This window comes from Bombus pascuorum, chromosome 14 (genome assembly GCF_905332965.1).
Source record: "Bombus pascuorum chromosome 14, iyBomPasc1.1, whole genome shotgun sequence".
NCBI classification, from domain to species: domain Eukaryota; kingdom Metazoa; phylum Arthropoda; class Insecta; order Hymenoptera; family Apidae; genus Bombus; species Bombus pascuorum.
Genome location: NC_083501.1, coordinates 3,376,714 through 3,398,678, shown reverse-complemented (window position 1 = coordinate 3,398,678; position 21,965 = coordinate 3,376,714). Strand labels below are relative to the sequence as shown.

The window sequence follows — 21,965 nt, the reverse complement described above, 5'->3', positions numbered from 1 at the left end:
TTATAATTTCATAATTATAAAGTTATAAAATTAAATATAAAATATATTGAATATATATATATTAAAATATATTAAATATATTAAATAATAAATTAAAAGAATTATAGAATTTTATAATTTCATAATTTTAATAAAGAATTGAAAGAGTTGCAAATGTTTCTTTGGCTATCTAGTCTTTTAAACTGCAGTGTAACTTTAGGGTTTCTATACCTTTCGAGCTTCAGATTTTCTGTGACCTTTGTAATTTTATAACAATTTTTAATTGGAACATTGCAAAATATATTTTCGTAACAAAGATAAGAGGAACATCTTGAAAACAATATATTCTTCGCTTTTATACAAATTATTTATGGACAAACAGGACTAGTCTTGTAACTTACAGCGTTGGCAAATTTAAATGTACGGCACATTCGGCTTTCTCTGTGACTATGAAGTGACACGTACAGACCTTATTTCCTACAAATACGTTCCTTTCCCTGACGAATCTCGACTACACTAATGCAAAAATATAGAAGACAGCGTGATGCATTTGGAGTATTCTATGCTTAATGAAAATACAATAATATAAAAAAAAATAAAAATAAAAAAGTATAACATATACAAATGAATTAAAATTCGAAATAAAATTTCAAAAGTAATTTTCAAACAGAAAAGTTCTTTCTGTCTACCAAGAAAATTTAATGTTCGTCGCGTACAGCGTTGCACGCGAGAAATCCCCACTCATTCACAGCGCTGTATTTGGAATATGGAAAATTTGCATATGGAATTTGTATATGGAAAATCAGTATAAAATATCGTCCACTACTACGTTACCTCAAAAACGTGACATTTTTGGCCAGTTTATCTACTTTTTCGTTCCCTTGCAGGCCGATGCGCCATGACACCGTTGTTTCTACTTTTCTCTTTGACATCGCGCGTCACCGCTCATCAGATGGTACAAAAAAGAAAAAAAAGATAGTCGTGGAGCATCGTTCACGTTGGAAGCAGCCACTGCCATTTCTACCATACGTCCCCGTTTATTTTTTCCGCCGATTGTACTTGCACGCGATAGTGTACACATCGGAAAACAATTTTCCCAATTCGAGGGGCACATCCACCGACAGGTGCGCGACATTCTAGTTAAATCGAGTTAGAGAAACGTGGAAGGAAAAGTTATTTCGCCGAAGAGGCGGACGTGTTCGTTCGAGCGAAATGGTGGGTGATGTGGGCCAACCCACGTAAAGTCGCCTTGTTCGGTCATTCCGTGGCCGCAAGGCTGCGCCACACCACACGCGTGTTCTCTAAACACGCGTGTGGTAGCCGACCATGTAAAAACAGGCTCCACTGTTGCCCGTTATTTCTGCCGCCTTGTAAAACCAGCGCGGTAAGAACTCTGTCGACCAACTGTGGCTTTTCTATCTGTTATTATTGTTATTATGTCAGATGATGGTACGAGGATTATGGTTTGCGAGTGTGAAGCTCTTGGATACGAATTCAACGTGTGAAAAAGACAATAGAAGAGACGATTCTTTATCTATAGGTGGCAAATCGTTGACACACACACACACACATACGGTGTTGTGTTGGCCAAAGCATTGCAAGTCGATTGGAAACTTTTTAGTGTAACGTTTTGTATAATATACAGGGTGTCAGCGAATCGTTAAGTTCCGTAAATAATAGCTGGTACTATTTGGTGCTATATACGGCGAGGAAGGTAACTTTCGCCACGTCTGCTTGAGGATAGAAGAAATTTTTAAAAGTTGGATCAAACGAATTGAATGTTGCTTTTTTTTGAAGTTAGAAGTGTTTAGTTTAGCAGACGACGTATTGGAAACAACGTTGGGTAAATTGCAGTTGGTCGGAGTGGCGAGGAAATATCGACAAAGTTTACTTGTTGCGACTTCTTTATCTGGATTTCTAACGAAAATTTAAGAAGTACACTTTGTAGATTTATTCGATGAAATTTTCAATGAACATCGAGTTTATTTTAGGAATAAATTCAATTATATACGGTAACAGTTAGTAACAAATCTACTACAAATTTGAGCTGAAACATCCAGAATCGATTTTCTAAGTAGTAAATTACCGTTCTTTTCTCGTGATCTAACCTATTCAGTAAAATAGCTGCCGGTAGAACAAGGCAAAAGTAAAAGTGTCGATTGGTGGGTAGTTTGAATTCTATAGAATTTTCATATATATATTTTCCAATAGAACAATTGAACAAGTACAACAATTGTACATTATTATACGTATCATTATATAACGTGTAATACGTATTTCAAGCTATTAATATTTCGACTGTGAATTTTAACAAGGCAGGGAAAAAGGAAAGAAAATCCAGCGACGTGATAACTTTTCAACGACAGAGACTGAATATCGATGAGGTAACGCGATGGACAGTTCACAGCTATGCCTATGGTTCCTATAGCAACCTTTTCAACCCTGTCTGCAAGGCCTTTCAATTTTTCATCGCCGTATAGAAAAAGTATCGATCAATTACCTTCTACCTGGCTTCCATCTCGACTCACGAACCAGAGACTAACCAACCAAGCAACTAATTTACACCCCCCATTTCACTTACCTATCGTCGATGAAATTTCAAATTGCCAACTGCTTTCCACGAAGCTGGAAAATATACTGTGTTTCGACAGGCGACTATTAAAAATATTGGCTTGGCAACTAAGTGATTGCGGGTTTTGTCATTAGATGGTATTGACAAAATCTGCAATCACGTAGTTACCAACCCAATAATAATATCCACTTAATCGTAGAAGCGAAATAATTTTTACTAATTTCCATTTCCGTTTCGTAGTGACAAATGAGGTATTCCTTATTACCTCCATCAAATAATAATAATTTAACTGCACCCTGGTGATATTCAACGTTTATGTTGCTTCACGTTGCTGTTACGTGTGAGATCGTTGTTACGTGACTCAACTTGCATTAAACGCCGTTACACAGTTGTAGACTATGGTATTACACGTAACATTACATTTCGTACAAATTTCGCTTTTGAAATATAAAGTAGAAAATCTGTGGCCGAAAACATTTGCACGCTACCGTGAACAAAATTCTCATAGAAATCTGACTCGCCTATTAAATATCACAAACAGTACTTGCGCTATTTTACAAGTTTTCCATGTCGCACACGCCGTATATCGTCGTACGCTGTTTTGTATCTTCGAATCTCTCACGGTAACATAGAAATCTACAGTCTAATTATTGGGCCGGTAAATAAGTGATTGCGGATTTTGTCAATATAACCTAATGACAAAATCCGCAATCACTTAGTTGCCAACCCAACATATTGGAATGTACCGAATGTAGATATAACAGAGCCGAGGTATTTAATACGCGTTTCAACATGGACATTCCGCTTCCGAACGTATGGCAGCGGTGTTTAACGCAAATTGGGCCGCGCCCGTTTATTATTCGCAGAAAAAGCGCGGACAATGGCCGATCGATAGGGCTGCTCGGAGACAGGATGCAGGAAATGAAGCAAACAATCATCGAGAACAATCACGGTATTCCACAGTGTCCCGTGGAAGAAAGACACCGATGAAAATACCTTCGACAATGGGATAAAGAAAGAACAGAAGGAAAACAAAAGCCAAAAGGAAAATATCTTTTGTCGATTAATTTAATATCTCCCATATGTTGTCTCATTTTCGTACAGTCAAATTGTAATCAGATCGTACGAAATTTAAATCTACTTGAATCTAATTAATTTAACACGTACATTCGCACGCTGATTTTTATTAATATCGAATAAATAAATAAACGTGTAAATAAACGTATTTTGTCAATACCACCTAATGACAAAATCCGCAATTATTCAGTTGCCAAGCCAATAATTCGACTACGTCGAACACTATAATTTATATTCAATATATAATAGCTTTTACGTCCATGAAATTTTTAAAATAAAAGACACTATACACGTGTGCAACGAAGAAGCAGACAAATAAATATTTCTACCGATCACGTCTAATGTTTTGGAATTTCGGAAATGAAACATAATACGCGCGTGAAGATAACCAGTCAACCGATACGACCTCTTCGAAAAGCGTGTACTCAAACTGTGTGGCAAAAAGTAAGCGATAACGAGTATACTCGTCAGACTGGGAATACGCGTGGCTGTTATAATACAGAATCAAGTTGCAACGAAATAACGGTTTTTGAAGCTCGGACCTCGAGAGAAGTAGCGAGAGATCTTCGACTTCCAGAGGTTTCGATCCATCGACATTTCCAAGCAGGAGAGGTTCGACGAACGAAAATTCGACGTACAGAAGCTTCGTATCAAATTTCAATTACGTTCAGCTTGTCAGAAAGCGTCGAAATCAGCCAACTGGTTGGGAAAAATTTATCTGGTAAACTTGGACTATCGAACGTCGAGGTAAAACCTACCTCAAGATTCGTGCTGCCAACATCATAATGACCTTTTGTTCGACCAACAAATAATACTCGTAATAGTAACGTTTCACGTTGGTCTCGTGTTCTTTCGATTTCCGCGAGTGGAAACACAGCAAGATCCTTTTACTCGGTGTAACCACGGCCCACGGCCGGATTAAATGGCAACTCGTGTAATCACACGACTAAACCAGTTCCCCGTGGCGTAGCCTCGTTGTTCGACGCTGTGAGCTGGATAGCAGCTAATGCGTGCGTTATCAGGATCAGAGGATCGTGCGGAACGAAATTTCATTTGCAACAGTGGGTTGCTGCGTTTCAGCGTAGCACGGTTTACCGATGTTAAATCGTCTGACGATCGTTGTCGACGCGATGAATTCCTAGCATTGCTGACAAGATTGAGATCGCGTGGATCGTACATGACACATTAAAGTGTTAGAGATATAATTAGAGATATACATAATTAGGTCATTTCCATAAGTAACGTCGCGTTTATATAGAGACCGGTTCACTGCCATCGATCAGCATAATTATCTCGTACACTCTACGATATTCGAAAAAGTATTGGGTTGACAACTAAGTGATTACGGATTTTGCCAATGCCAACTAATAACAAAACCCGCAATCACTTAGTTGCCAATAAAATTCGTATTTTCATGAACTTTGCTAAGTGGATGATAAATTGGTTCCTAAACAGATATTCCTCTCGTCTAGCAAATGCTCGAGTATACTCGACGTATTACGAATATTTACGTATCTTCGTACGTCTTTACGTCTTTTATATACATTTTAATGGTTTGGCAACTAAGGAATGCCGATTAGTCGGTATTGATAAAATCTGCAGATCTGTAGTTGCCAACATAACAAAATTCGTATTTTCATGAACTTTGACAGATAACAGGACTGGACAGATATTCCTCTCCTCTGGCAAATATTCGTCGAATATATTCGACGTATTACGAATCTTTACGTATCTTCGTACGTCTTTACGTATTTTATATACATTTTAATGGTTTGGCAACTAAGGAATGCCGATTAGTCGGTATTGACAAAATCTGCATATCCTTAGTTGCCAACCAAATAAAATTCGTATTTTCATGAACTTTGACAGATAACAGGACTGGACAGATATTCCTCTCGTCTGGCAAATATTCGTCGAATATACTCGACGTATTACGAATATTTACGTATCTTTGTACGTCCTTATGCATTTTATATACATGTTATATCTGTACGCATCTCGTGCACGTTTTGTGCATTTTTGCGCCGGTAAATCTCCTAATACAAATGCACAAATATCCGCAGTCCAGTCGCAAATTTCAGACTGCCGCGATATTATCGACGTACACGGGACATACATCGCGCTTTAACAATAATCTGCACTTTTCACTCTGTTGGAAAAATATACAGAGCCCGTAAAGCAGTATTAACGAAGACACAATACGAAACGAAAGGTAGAGCGGAAATAACGAGTTGGAAGGATGCAAAGGGAGTTGGTCGATCGATTCGCCGCCTCGGGGAGAGGCGTATAAGCATCGTGAAAGTAGCGGGAAAACGGTGCGTCACGGTTAAGCCGCGTAAAATGGAAAAGACAACGCGGCGTGGACCGTGAGTTTCTACCGATGGCCGGCATAATAATTTCATAAGCCACGCCAAGTTTTCCCCTCTGGCGGTAAATACCCGTAATTTCAACACCGCCAATTGTTTCGGGCATCTGCATTTCCCTCGACCCTGATTTTCCGCGCTTCGCTCTAAACGACGTTATTTAAAAAATAATCACACGGCAAACTTTCAGCCTTCTTTCAGCGTTCGTTCGCGCAACGTTCCTTCGTCTGGAAATTGCTTCGTCCAACTTTTTTTTTATGTTGGCCATGTTTTATCCTTCCTTTTGATATCATTTTTATGTTCGTATTGATTTTCTTTCCTCCTTTGTTTCTTTTCCTTCCTTTTCTTCCGTTCGTTCGTTAACGAGAATTTAATGGAAGTTTCGGATTATGGAAACGATCGAGTTCCTGCTTTTCGATGGATCAGATCTGCCGCGTCGGAATATTCTCGCACCAATTCGGATCATTCGGCAAAGTTTATACGACTCTTTTCCTTAGATATAACTTTCATATACGATTTAATACTATTTTTAATACGGTAATTTCCACGTTATCGCGACATTCCAGGCTTTGAGAATTATTTCAAATAAAAAAGCGCCAACGATATTAACACTTTACCGACCGCTAGCGGTCCAACAGCATACGCACGTCCGACCGGCAGCTCAGCTGCAGATTGTCCCGGGCGTCGGCTCTGTTTCAGTTTAGACTCTCCAATACCATTCTTTTCTTTCATCGCGAACGATAAGTTTTTCAAATTGGTATAAAACTGTGGGAGGAGCTTACAAAGCAACGTAACTGACGCAAACAAGCAAAGTATCTTAGTACTAAATAACAAATTATTGCTTAAATAATGAGAAAGGTTGTCAACGACAAAAAGCTGATTAATAGGCTATCGGTCGATAAGCGCTGGCGACAAAAAACCGATTAATCGGCTATGACCGATAAAGTGTTAAAAACCGCTACGTCAGATTACTTTCGACTCTGCGAGTCACCGAATCTGCGAATTCAATTATTAAACTAATTACTGGTAAGTAATATGAAATTATACTGAACGAACGAGTCACTCGGATCTTGTTTGGGTGTGTCGCATCTCGTATAAAAATTGAATAAAACGAGAGAGAGAGAGAGAGAGAGAGAAAGAGAGAGAGGGCGCTGACAGAATGGCAAGTGATGCAGCAAATTCAGTAAGTGGTAATCCAAGTATATCGGCCTACCATAAAGAGGCCCTAAAGTCACTCGAAAAAGCTCTTGAGCGTCATTGAAATTATTCGTGCAAGTTCGTTTGCGTTCTACGTTATACAAGGTGTCTTCATTTTAAATGCTCAAACGTTATACGCAAACATAGGTCCACAAACGCTTTGTAAAAAGAATTATGAGAAAAATATACCTACAGACGAACGTTATCGTGGTTGATGTATCGATACGTAAAATTCTCAAGCATCATTCAAGTAATTCATAGAAATTCATCTACGTTATACAGGTTGTCTCAATTTTAAACGATCGAACTTTGTTCCATGAAGTTTAGTCTACGAAAAGAAATTTAAAAAAAAATGTTACACGCAAACGCCGGTTTATAAAAATGCAAACGCTTTATAAAAAAGTTACGACAAAAATATAGACAAACGTTATGATGGAAGATGTATCGATATCGTCGACACGTTTGACCCGCAAGATCGCCGCGTCATACACTTTCGTCCGCGTGGAACGTTAAACGCGATAGCGCGTCGCACGATCGAGAAATTCGAGACAAAAACCGGCAAAAAAGATTCACGTTGTGTTCGGTGATTTTATGAGGAAAACGAGCATGAAATTCGGAGAAACTCGATCCTTCAACTATATGTACGTTCGAAAGCAGGAGACATTTCGAAATGTAAACACAAAGTCTCAACTCGAATCCACCAGTTTTCATACTTTTCGCCTAACTTTTATACAAAGTGTTCGCACAACCTACGTTTATGTCTTTCCTCGGTTCACATTCTTCTTAACATTTTTCGTAACGTTTTTTCTCTCGTTTCCGGCGAAGTCTCGTCGTTTGAAACAGAGACACCCAACAGTTACGTACATCGCTTGGATACATCGATTATTACGTATATCGTTAGAAACGATACTTATAAAAAATATGTCCTGCTACTACTACTATCGTTTGACAGGAAACATCGAATAGTCTTAACTAGATCGTGAATCGGTCGTACAAGCTTTACACGTGTTTGCTTGTCGAAGAAGTAAGACAATGTGTAGCGAATGTATTGCGTTGGCAACTAAGTGTTGCCAACCCAATATATCAACGCGAAAGAAGATGGTGCCAAATTAACGAAAATCCTGCAGAAGCGACTGCTGTTATTGTACATAGTATAAGGTTATTATAGTATACGTAAACCATGAGATTATTGTACGAATGTAGCCATGTTTTCAAAGCATGTAAATAATGTTTCGTTCGATTTAACTTAATGTACGATTTAGCCTGTAACCTTACGTAATCACTGTCACGTAACTGCGACATATGGTTGCCAATGAGCGAAATGGGTCAACGTGACCTAGATAAATAAATAAATAAATGAATAATAAAAATAATTTCAAGTAAAATTCCCAAAACATTTCTAACGTAATACTCTTTAGGAATCTTCTATATCTTCTAATTCTATAAAAATTGTTTGCACGGTAAGAAAGTTAAATCTAGTCGAAATAAATAAATAATTTTCTCAAAAATTCCGACAGTGGGACTTCTCTCGTATCTGAGTGAAATTTAGAGAATAATTTCTTTTTTTTTTTTTTTCTTTTCGAAATTTCTGACGCTAGAATCGCTGCGTTTTATTTTTTTACATCTACGATGCTTCCATCAGCTAAGCACAAACGCAGAGAATTTTCCAACGACGAAGATTCGTCGAACACGTTCCACGTTGCGAAACTCTTTTCTTTGCGCGAGAAACTCTTCGATAAACAGTGCTTTCTCCGTGTTTATTTTAGAGACGCTCGGAGATGAGCGTTTTTTAAGAAATATTTCCTATAAAACGACTTCAGTATCCGCTGTGCTGGTACAGTGCCGGTGAATTGACGCGGAAGTTTTTCACGCCGCTGGAGGCCAAGTATTTTCCGGATAATTTCGACGATTCCAATTTCTCCATCGATTCCGGCCGCGAAATATTTTTCAGTGAGAAAAATATCTGCGTTATCGTTATCAGAAACAAATTACTTCTACGACGGTGTTATCGTTTCTTTTCCAGCTTCCAGCAATTTCAAGCTCTTTCGTATTTACTGCAAATATCCGTTATCACGAATCAATACTCTTCTCCGCCTGCTCTTCCGATAAAAAATCGCAATAAAAATATCCCGCAATTTCTCCCTCTCCGCGATTATCGTTCAACTACGAATACTTATGCAAATTCGTATTTCTAGAGGCACTCGTAAGCAAATACAACTCGAATAAGAATACGACTCTTTATTCGTGCTCGTTCGTCGTCAACGTCTTATTTATTTCTTCCATTTTATTTCCTCGCGTACGTACGCTATCCTCCGCGAATGTCTTTCCGTACTTTTTGCGTTTTATTTGCGCTAGTTCGCGCACGCTCTCGTAACGAATGGAAAAAATCCGCGATCTAATCAAGACGCGGTCCAGCGTATAGAAACAGATATGCTACGATAGCAACAAACGTTCTGGATATTAAAATTTTGAGGATCGTACGCTAACCTATGACGGGCATATAGTCAGGAGATCGTTAGAAGGTCGACCGAGCTCGGAAATTTCATTTCGATTTAAATTTCCATTCAAAACATATTTGTCGAATTATATAGCTGCCATTTCGTTCCACAGGCTTCCTCCATCGTTCACGCAATTCCGAGATGTTCCATGCTTGCGGAACTCCTCGTATTTTTCGAACGGAAACTTCTCCGTATGATTTTTTACATCGACCAAGGAGTTAGAAATCGGAACGAACTGTCCGAGCAGCGTCTAACGAGTGCGACATCTTATTCAAGATCAACGAACATATTCAAAGATAGTGACGTTGTTTAGCGTGATACGCTTGAGAACAATTTCTCCGATGGACAGATACCAAGGAACATTTATTATTTTGTTAAATTCCTTAAAAATAGGAAACAACTTTACCAGCGACCAATATCGTATCTAATATTAGGTTGGCAACTAAGTGATTGCGCCTTAGTTGCCAACCCATATCGACAATAATTTCATATTATTCAAGCGTCCACTGTAAAAACGGATTCACATTTTGTTGATAGTATCCGTTGCTTTTTCTCCCGTTTTATTGAACGGTAGTTGACTATGACTTTTATGTCAATTGTATCAATAATTGTATCGATAATTACGTTGATTTTTACGTTACGAACGATGGATCAGCCAGCAGAATTTTTTACTCTTCGCAGACTGAAATTCTAACCGAGAGATAACTAAAATAATAAATAAAGTTCAAACCAACTGATAACAAAATTCGAATCGGCGATTTAATTTCCAATTAAAGGATCGATTAATCAGCGAAGTTAAGACGGTCGATTAATCACGAGCGAATAAGAATGTAATCGATCTTGGTTACGATTTACGATTGCCTGCAGGCGAAAAAAGCCAAAGAAGCATAAAAGAGAGGAGAAAAAGTTGTAAGAAGAGCTCGTCACAGAGAACTGCCCTTGTCCAAGTGAAACTCGTTAGGTATTCTCCATGACGCGTCGTTCGACTTTTCTGCACACCTCGTTAAGCCGGCAATTGGCCAACGACAATCGCGTGTTTGTTCTTTATCCCCTAATTTAGCGTTATCTGACCGACAGAGGTCGTAATTCAGCGAAATCGTCGCTCTCGTTTTACAAACAGACCGTATTTGTACCGACGAGCGACAAGTGTTTGCAAGTATCTCCACTCGGAGCGCTGATTTATATTAGGTTGGCAACTAAGTGATTGCGGACTTTGTCCATACCACCAAATGACGAAATCCGCAATCATTTAGTTACCAACCAATAACGTTGAATCAAGTTGTGACGAAATGGCTGTTTTATTTTCCAATTTTATTACCGACGGAGTTCGTCGTAACGCAAAATATTGCCATTTCTTCTTGACGAGTATACTCGTGAGAAACAGCGAACCGATTAAAGAAGACACCAACAGTAGGAAGAACGTTTACTTGCGAAAAATTTGAAAGTCGCATAATTTAAAGATAATAACAAATAATCCAGAGCATTCAAAGCGTATCAACGTTTGTTTAATTTGAAATTAATCTACGTTTGCCTGATTCTAGACATCTCGAACAATTCTCTGAAACATTCGTCTCTGCCCAAACTTAAACAGAAATCTAATCTCACAATCTGCTTTTACAGCCAATTAATCTCACGCGATAACGTTTCCTTATCGCAGATACTGCTTGCCCAAAAGTACAATTCTCTGCCAAATCGCTTTAGGATCTTCCTTCGAGTTCTCCACCTCTCGACACTATCTCCAAATCTCCAGTCTTGTCCACACTCGGTCTCGCTATTAACCTAATCGAGCTCATTTCGCTGAAATTTCTGCATGTATAACGTACACGCAATAAGTAACGCATTAATCGTGCAGCAAGGGACCGATCATCAAATTATCGCCATATCCATTTCCTGTACACATAATCCAATATACAGTGCAACAATAGTAAACAATGACAAACAACATCAATTTAGCGAACAATTAACACGTTCACTGCCACGAGAATTTTACATTTATTTTATATGGAAATATATAGCATTACGAGTTCACTGTGCATTTTTCATGCAAATTCATATTTTTCAGAATGTAATTAAAAATGCGAAATCATGGTAGAAAATTATTCTACCTGTTACGTATTATAGAAAGCACTATACTTTGAATGTTTCGCATACTTTTTCATATTATGTGCAGTTCCTGCAATTTTGCACTTTCAAGCTAAGTAGATTGCAGAGTCTTATGCGAATTCATATTTTGCATAATGTAATTAAAAATGGAAAATCTTGACAGAAGATTGTTTTACATATAACGTGTTGTAAAAAGTAGTATACTTTGAATGTTTCGCATACTTTTTCATATTATGTGCAGTTTCTGCAATTTTGCACTTTCAAGCTTCCCACTTGCAGGTAGATTGCGGATTCTTATGCGAATTCATATTTTTCAGAATATAATTAAAAATGGAAAATCTTGACAGAAGATTGTTTTACATATAACATGTTGTAAAAAGCAGTATACTGTGGATGTTTCATATACTTTTTCATGTTATGTGCAGTTCCTGCAATTTTGCACTTTCAAGCTTCCCACTTGCAAGTAGATTGCGGATTATTATGCGAATTCATATTTTTCAGAATATAATTAAAAATGCAAAATCTTGGCAGAAAATTATTCCTGTTTCGAATCATAGAAAACATTATACTTTGAATGTTTTGCATACTTTTTCATATTATGTGCAGTTCCTGCAATTTTGCACTTTCAAGCTAAGTAGATTGCAGAGTCTTATGCGAATTCATATTTTGCATAATGTAATTAAAAATGCAAAATCCTGACAGAAGATTGTTTTACATATAACGTGTTGCAAAAAGCAGTATACTTTGAATGTTTTGTACACCTTTTCATATTATGTGCAGTTTCTGCAATTTTGCACTTTCAAGCTAAGTAGATTGCAGATTCTTATGCGAATTCATATTTTGCATAATGTAATTAAAAATGGAAAATCTTGACAGAAGATTGTTTTACATATAACGTGTTGCAAAAAGCAGTATACTTTGGATGTTTAGTATATTTTTTCACATTACGTGTATTCAATGCACTTTCGAATTTGCATGAAAATCTGCATGTATAAAACAAGGACGTTTAATTTTTTCAAAATGCCATGTCGTATTTGCACGTTTATTTCTCTGACAATGTTATCCAAGTGGTTCGCATTGACGAACATTTTCCAAGAAATTTATTTTATCTTGATCGTCGTACAAAATTCAATGATCCTACGTCAGCAATGTCAGTAGCAGTGAACGTATCAAGAAACGGCACAGATTTCCACGAAACAACGAGCGAACTATGGAAAAACATCGGGGAAGGACACAGCAGCGTGGAAAAATCTGAAAAATGCCGCATGCAAACTAAGAAACAATTTCTGCTTTCCACGTCGATCGACGATAATCGAGCTCTTTGAAAACGACTCCCCGTTACTTCTGACGACTTTCGTCTGTTACGTTCTTCGAATGATCGCGACGTGTTTCGAGTATTTTTCATTTTAAACCCATAAAGTAAAACAAATCAAAACAATTTCTTTTTTTATTATCGTGTGTCTTTTCTCAGCTAATCATCGAAAAGTCCCTCGATTTTCTACCCTCGAATCGACGAAATTTCATCGGAAGTAAGTTAGCGATGAAATCGTTCGAGCAACAAAAGTAACTTCAGCCACAAGCAATTTTCCAGCCAACGAATATCATTGTGTGAGAAATTGTGACACTTGCGCGACTTGACGTTTGCTCGTCTCGTCTGCACCGACTTTATAAACCGAAATCGTATACACGTAGACACAACAACAGCGACACAAAGTGACGATCTTACCGGGCAGCGATGTAGCGAGGGTCGTTGGAAGAGCACGCCTACGCTTGTCCGCACGTGCACGCGCGTATGAGAGGCACGCAGGTGTGCCTCATGTGTGCACAGGTGTTAGAAGCTGTCTACGAGATCGCGTGCGCGTATGCGTTCAGACGCAAAGAGACAGAGGAGCCAGACCGAAAAGCAGACTCTACAGGGTGTCCCACGTAACTAGGACAAGCTGTACGTAACTGTAAAACGGTACAAGATAGAAAGAAACGTCGCTGATCGATATTATACAGGCTCCGTGCGAATAACACGTACAGACGAGATCGTGTTTTTATTCCTTGCGAGATAACCGAAAGAATTGGCTTGGCAACTAAGTGATTGCGGATTTTGTCAATGCCACCTAATGGCAAATTCCGCGATCACTTAGTTGCCGACCCAATACGAAGGACACGCTCTTTTCATCCGAATTCACTTGGTCCTACAGAGAATGATCGACTTTGAAAATTTGCCAAGTATACTTCCGCTGTTCTATCTTTGTAAACGCAAGCGGATACGAATAAATTATCTTTAGCGACGAATTATTCTACGTACGAAAACAAGTAGGAGACATGGAGCGAAAGACGTGAAAGAAAATAACGTTTCGCTTAATTCACTTTCGAGAGGACGAAGTTTGGACGTCGTTTCCCAGTTGGTTAAGTACACGCGTACGATAAATATTCGAATTTGTTTTTCTCGTAGACAAAGCGTGTTGCGAGCAAAATTAGTTACGTTCACGACGTATCTTCACGCGTAGAAAGATCCTCTGTCAACTATCGATTCGCGCCCGGTAGTCCAGACTTAGCTGTCTTCGTTTCATGAGAATCTCCATTTAATGATTTTCTCAAAAAAAGAAAAAAAAAAAAAAAGAAAGAAAAGAAAATTTTATTCCGTAGCTCTGGCTATCATTCCGTGAGAAATCATTCTCGTTTGTACATGTTACACGGTCAGGACCCTGTATACGTCTTGATCAATATCGAAATATACATGGTGCCAATGAGTGAGTATCCAGGATTGTCGATATTATAGTTATCAGTCGACTATTTAAATACTTTTTCTCTGTGAAATATAACTTTTTACTTGCAGTAAATATCCTGATCAATATCAAGATATATATATATGTGTGTATATATATACATGTATAATATATTATATAAAAGAGCTAGAAATTATTATTAAAGAGACGAGATATCCTTTCGTAAGAAAACATCTTCAAGTGCAACGAAATTATTTCGAAACGAGGAATTACGTACGCGAGTTACGCCACTTTCATAACAACCGTCACATACGTGTGTACATATATACGTATACTTGTATACGTGTGCGTATCTGAGAGATGGAAACAGAGGAGAGAAAAGAGATCGAGACGAGTATTTCGCGGTGAATGGCGAAAGCACGACTCGTGAATCGTTAGAGCGGCACTGACGAGGGGACGAGGAAGCGTCGCGACGCCCATACTCCGAGCCTGCGCCGTCCAGACGCGTCCCTTTTGTCCCCCACGAATTTCTCTTTCTCCTTTCTCTCGTGTCCATGGACACGTCCAACACACGGGCACGCATTGCCAACTTCGTGTCACATCGTCTATCATCGCCTCACCCAAAAATTCACCTAAGAACATCAAACAGTGTGATATTTATTAGTCTTAACTGGTTAACCGCCTTCCACGCGTATACTCGTCGCGTGAAATAAGAAACTATCATTCGCTACGAAGACTACAAATTTTTATTTTATTTTATAGGAAACGATTTATTCGATTATTCTCTTTGGTATATCGATTACGCTGCGTATAAATCTTTTTTTTATAAATTATTTTATCATTTTCCTCAATGCACCCTCGTTTGTGCACTTTACGCAATTACATTGCGAACATCTGCTATTCCACCGAATTGTTTTGCGCGGCACATTATTTTCTGGCAATTTTTAAGTTCACAATAACAGTCGTTGGAAATTCATGACGAGTATACTCGTCAAAAGCAAACAGGCCACTGTTTAATCGATTAGTTCTTCGACTATCGTGCGTACTAGTTTACTGTAAGTTATAAATAACGTGGTAGTTTAAAAAGTTAATAAATCGCAAGAATCAAAGCCCTAAAAAATACTACGCTCGCGTCTCAACGTTATATTTACGTGTCAAGGAGATCTAGTCCCGTACGACCGGTAATTAGTCCAGAAGAAATTCATGAGAATCACTTGCTTTTATCGCTGTTACTCGAAAATCCCGATACCGATCATCGAGAAACGCGAGTGGTGAGCGACGAGGATACGACAACGTATACGTTGAAAGTCGAAACTCGTAACATTGTGCCGATTACGATTGCTGAAACCCTGACCAGATTAGGATCTAGCATGTACGAGTAGGTGACTGATGAGACGTTAATACACTATGATGAAACACTGAATAGTGTTTAGCGCGGTACGAAGAAATCCAATCTCAATCGCTATTAGTCATCGTCGCGACTGTAGGAGTCAAAGTCTTCCAGAGAATTGCAATCAGCTTTTTGCGATAATTAACTAGTTGGCTGTTGCGACCTCTTTGGGAAGCGTGTACGTAAAATGTGTGGGAAAAAGTAATCGACGACGAGCATACTCGTCAAGCGCAGCGTACTCGTGGCTGTTATAATATAGAATTCAGTCGTAGCGAAATGACCGTTTTATTTTTCAATTTTCTTATGCCGATTTACCGCGATTACTAAATAAACGGCAAATTCTAACTACTTTTTACGCGTGACGAGTATACTCGTCCTGACGCGGAATATCGCCATTTCTTCGTGACGAGTATACTCGTCAATCACGCTGACGAATATACTCGTCTATCACGCTGACGAATATACTCGTCTATCACGCCGACGAATATACTCGTCTATCACGCCGACGAATATACTCGTCAAAAACAGCTAACTAGTTGATAAGCGTAAGAATCAGGTACAATCGATGATTGTAAAATTAACGAACAGTAGAGAAATTATAATATAATATAATTCGTAGTATTTAGCCGAGTAAAAAGATTTTGCGATTTGGTCAAAGACCGAAGAAACAGACCTTCAATTTTCTAGAGTGAAAATTACAAGTTCGTATCGGAAAGGTAGGAAATTTTGCAGGTCGTTGCTCCCACACCCGGAACAAGATTCTAAAATGAAAATCCAAAGTTGGCAGTAATTTCTAAAACTAACGATCTCACGTTCTGCGACAAGAATTCCTGTTCCAAGTAATAAAAATTAATAATATACGTTACTTTCGTAACGCTCCAAAAACATGTTCCAAATGCGATACTTTAACAAATTTCCTTCGCAATTATTCAACCTATACCAAACTATCTATCCTATTTAACCTGTTCTTTCGCTTGCGATAATTTTTATCTGTCAAAGTTACTTGAAAATATCGGTTAAAATTTTTCTGAAAACACAAAATGAAAAATCTCTTCGGCACTCGATTTACGCAAGCCGTAAAAAGAGAATTGTAGGCAGAACCAAAGTTGGCAATAATCTCTAAAACCGACGCCTGTTCGCGACGATAATCCCTGTAACCCAGAGCCAGCGACTCTTGTGCAATTTCATCTAACCCAATAAAATGTCGATTCTATCGCGCTGTATATTCCACGCAAACGATTATCGTAGTGGCATTGTATAACAGATTGTATGGCGTTGTATGGTCGCTTGGCTGCGGAGAACGTGTGTCACCCACATCGTCGTAGGATACACGGAAAAGGAGAAACGAGAGAGTGTGGAAGCGAAGCGATCGTCGAGATACAACGCCGGATGCAAAACGGCTCTTCTCTCTTCGCCGGGCAATTCCCGCGGGAGCAATCGCGCAAATATTTACAACGCCTACTCGTGTACACGTTGGCTTTAACCCTTTTATTCGAGCGCAGCCGAAAGGGTTCGACCTCGACTACCATTGGCCATCCTGCTCGCTTATCTCTCTTTATCTCGAGTGTCAGGCTTGCACACAAAATCGAAGCTCAGTCGTCTGCTGAGAGGCAGGAAAAGCAAGCTGATCGATGTGTCGAGAAATAGATTTTCGATGAGCAAAAGTTGCAACTTTTTCCTCTTTCTTTTCTTTCGCCAGTTGCAGCCACGTCGCACGCTTGACAAATTCCGACTATAGTCGCTATAAAGAAGCGTTTCTACGCGTGAACAAAAATGAACTGTCGATCGAACTGTTGTTCGTCTATTTCCTTATGAAACGGAAGAAACTTTTCACACAACCTAATTACGTTTAGTAGCCAGTCTATCTATTAATTAAACGCCCGTGATTTATTCTATGATTATACTGGGTGGCAACGGATCATTATTGACAAAATCCGCAATCGCCTAATTGCTAACCCAATAGTCGCTCACGATCCTAATATACAGTTCGAGTTTCAGCGACTACGATAGTTCTATGAGCATTACGACGATCGAATGTAACCGTGATTGACTATGGCTATGATGTAACTTCGAAACATTCTCTAAAACCGATAGCAGCGAAAGGATTAGGCTCGCAGAAGCGAACATAAAAGCTACCGAGAATCCAAGAAGAAAGTTGTTGGTTCGCGAATAGTCGAAAATCGTAGTCGGTTGGTTACTTAGAAGATAGAGTTCAAAGAAGCAGGAAGCTAACGTGCTTCGTCGTTTCCCTGTGGATTTTTCATGGAAAACAGGGAAAGAGAGTTTGGTAAGGCGTTCCATTCGGAAGTCGTCCCGTAAAGATTCAAAAGCTGGCTAGCACGGGCAAATAGATTAACAGTTGGAAGTTGAAATTGGTTTGAACTTCAGCGTGGATCCTGGTCCAACATCTTTGCGAAAGTATGTCAACGTGGTTCTATTTGTTCGATGAATAGGATGGCTCTATTTGCTTGAAAACTTTCTTTACAAGTCAACGTTTACGTTGTTTTCGTTCCATGAAAGATCGAGTTTTAAATAGATACGTATCCGAGTATCGTAATTTAATTTTGTAGTAGCAGCACGTAATTAATTGGAATTACAACAACGTAATGTAAATAAATAAGTAATAATAGTAGTATAGTTTATTTTCAGTCTCCTGGCTGTAAAAATTACTCGGTTCACGATTATTTTTCCTATTGCCTTGCATTCTCGTTTATTCATCTACACACACATACAAACAAACAAACAATGTTATTTTTCTCTTATTTTTCTGTACTACATATTCACTATTCCACATATGTATCTACTATCTATCGTCTATCGAACTATTTATTAACTTTTATGTATATCTGTTATCAGTTATCTACTGAATAAATAAGTATAAAAGATAAAGCAAAGGTAAACGTTAATATTCTCAAACGCTTTCACGTTTTTAATAATCACGAAAAAACAAAAATCTGATATCAGTTACATACTTTGATTAGTTTGTAGGTTGCAGCGTTGAACAACGCTCTGAAACATTTATACTTCGTTAAATATTTCCTATCTGCTCGATAAAGGGCAACATGTTCGTTCGTTGAAGTTCTGCCAGATTTTCAATTTCGTTGAAACTTTACGCCCCTTCCTCGGCAATAATTCAGAAACCGTTGAGGTTACTAGATGTATGAACAGAGGAACGCGTTGATAAATTGTAAAGTAGAAAATATATTTTGATACAGAAGTATAAGTACAAGTAGGAATATAATTTGAGCTGATACCGAACCGCAAGCTAGCAGTGTTATCCTATGACTGAAAGCTCTAAAGCCATCGTCGCCTATCTACTGTTTATGGTCTGCCTTCGTCTCAGTCTTTTGTCTATACACTGTCTTCGCGCTGGCTTCAGTGCTTGAGAAAAGTAAAAAGACCAGATGGAGAGTTCTCTTAGAAGCGGTGACGACTTCAATAAAAACGAACATGATAAAGGTAATGAATATTTGTTGCTTAATTTAGTTATAATAATTTGCTGTAGAATATCTCCAAGTATTTTTAAAGAAAGCTTCTTTCTTGAGAACAGAATTTGATTTAGTTTGGTCTTCGACTTGGCTGCACGCGTCTTCGTAAGCCTGTGACCACTTCAATAGAAACGAACATGATAAAGGTAATGAATATTTGTTGCTTAATTTAGTTATAATATTTTGCTGTAGAATATCTCCAAGTATTTTTGAAGAAAGCTTCTTCTTTCTTGAGGAGAATCTCTTAAAGATTCTTAAAGAACAGAATCTGATTTAGTGTGGTCTTCGACTTCGCTGCACGCGTCTTCGAAAGAGCTTAAAAAATCCTGCCGCTACTGAAAAAGAGTTGGTTCACCAACCTGTTGCCCCACGCACAACTCCAACATTCCATTCTCCACTTCGCCCACCCTGCACGAATTAAACTCAAAATCCAGCAACGTCACTCTCGTCCCTTGCACACAATCTTCCACCATCGCAGCGCGATACGATACAAAATACAAAATACAAAACCCGTAATTACATATACAGAGTGTTTCGAATAGAAGAAAGGAACATAACTTCGTACAAACATCCGCTGGCACGGTAAGTGCATTTGTGCAAGTAAACGTTTCTTTCTTAAGTATATTAAAACGTTATTTGCGTTAGGGTAGACCGAGGAGAATCCAATCGACTTGGAACGATCGCGATATAACGACAATACGTCGTTACATTGTTTTGGCAACTAAGTGATTGCAGGTTTTGTCATTAGGTGGTATTGATAAAATCCGCAGTCATTTAGTTGCCAACCCAATATTCTTATTTTAATGCGATTGGTTTCACCTTGATGTAGCCTGTCTGTAAAACTAAATGAAGAAATCTACGAAAGCCGGAGTCGGTCAGTTTAGCTTCCGGAAGGTCTATGATATTTTATCTTTAAATTGGAAAGTTACGCTTTACGAAAGAACCGAGTAACGTTAGCTAAGAGATAATACAGTGGAACCTTCGTAACTCGGAAACCTCTGCAAGTGGAAATAAAACTTGCTTTAGCAGAAACCTCACGAGGCTGGGTCAAACGAGCCGTTTCAAAGTTTCATTTAAAATTGTACGTTCGTCGTTGTTCCTTTCGTTCGTCTAACTTTGTGTAAATTCTTATATCAACAAAAATTGAGAAACTGATTAATTGGGCAATAGAATCAGCGTGCAGATGGAAGGTTAACGCTATGAAAATTAAAAAAACGAAAAATACAGATAAAAGAACTCGATAAAAAAAAAACACATCATTGCAAATATCTTTTGCAACTATCGTGTATATATATATATATATATATAAATATATATATATATATATATATTTATATGAATTATGTTTCTCATTACATTTCGACACATAGATGATGCATGATAAATTTCTAAATCTCTGGCCAACGTTTCTGAAACGTCCTGTGCAGCTGAAGGCGACCACCTAATCAGATTACCAGGCAAAACGCCTTTTAATCCAAGTGATTCATTCACCAACTGACCCGAAACGGACGTGTGCGATAGAAGAAGGAACAGAGTTCCGGGGGACAAAGGATCGGCGCAGAGCGTTGTTCGCCATAGCGTTTCAATAAACGAAAGAGAAAAGGAGAGGAAAGCGAAGGAGAAACGGAGAAAAGCCGGCGAGGAGAGGGAAAGCATTGGAAAAAAAGGTCGGCGAACCCGTGGACTCGCGTGGCCAAAGGCATTTAAGTGCGCGCGTAATTACGCGCAGCGACAAAGGGTGCGCTTCGCTTTTTCTCACGAACCTCCCCCCACCCTTTGGCACACTAGGCACCCCTCAGCACCCATCTAGTCCAAAAGCTGAGTGCACCGCGTTTTTCGTCCGATTCAATCGCACGTTTGCACACAGGGTGACCTGTGCGATTTTATAATGCGAATTTTATAACAGATTTTATTTTATAACAGATTTATTTTCTGACGAAGCATTAGGTTTAGAATTGCATTGCAATTCGTAACGCCGTAATACAATAGTTTCTTTAGAAGCTTTCCTTGGGAGAAACGTTTTATTGTTGTCGAATATACAATTTTTTAGAGCGAAAATTCTGTTTTCTCTTTGGATTCACAAAAAGATTTCTATTTTTTTAAGGAAAGGATTGAGCTTAGAATTGGATCGCAATTCATTTACGATACTCCACCGCAATAGTTTCTTTAGAAGCGGAGGATTTTATTGCTGCAGAATATATAATTCTTTTAAGGGAAAATTCTATTTTCTATTTTTAGAATTAAATTATTTCTATGTTTCTCCTTCCCTTTTTTTCTTTTTTTTTTAACAAAGAACTAGGTTTAGAATTGCATTGCAATCCGTAACGCCGTAATACAATAGTTTCTTTAGAAGCTTTCCTTGGGAGAAATGTTTTATTGTTGTCGAATATACAATTTTTTAGAGCGAAAATTCTGTTTTCTCTTTGGATTCACAAAAAGATTTCTATTTTTTTAAGGGAAGGATTGAGCTTAGAATTGGATCGCAATTCATTTACGATACTCCACCGCAATAGTTTCTTTAGAAGCGGAGGATTTTATTGCTGCAGAATATATAATTCTTTTAAGGGAAAATTCTATT

The 21,965-nt window shown here is 38.3% G+C and overlaps 1 protein-coding gene across 4 annotated transcripts in view; it reads right to left on the bottom strand.

The window, feature by feature from the left end:
• The window catches only part of LOC132914203 (IQ motif and SEC7 domain-containing protein 2), a 142,397-nt gene that overhangs the window by 99,236 nt on the left and 21,196 nt on the right, over positions 1–21,965 (bottom strand). Inside the window, exon 1 of one of the 4 annotated variants that reach the window (XM_060973103.1) lies at positions 13,516–13,649. The exons of the other annotated variants lie outside the window; for them this stretch is intronic. The gene's annotated coding sequence lies outside the window, so the exon portion shown is untranslated. Of the gene's footprint in view, positions 1–13,515; positions 13,650–21,965 lie in introns of those variants that run through there. 4 annotated transcript variants of the gene reach the window in all.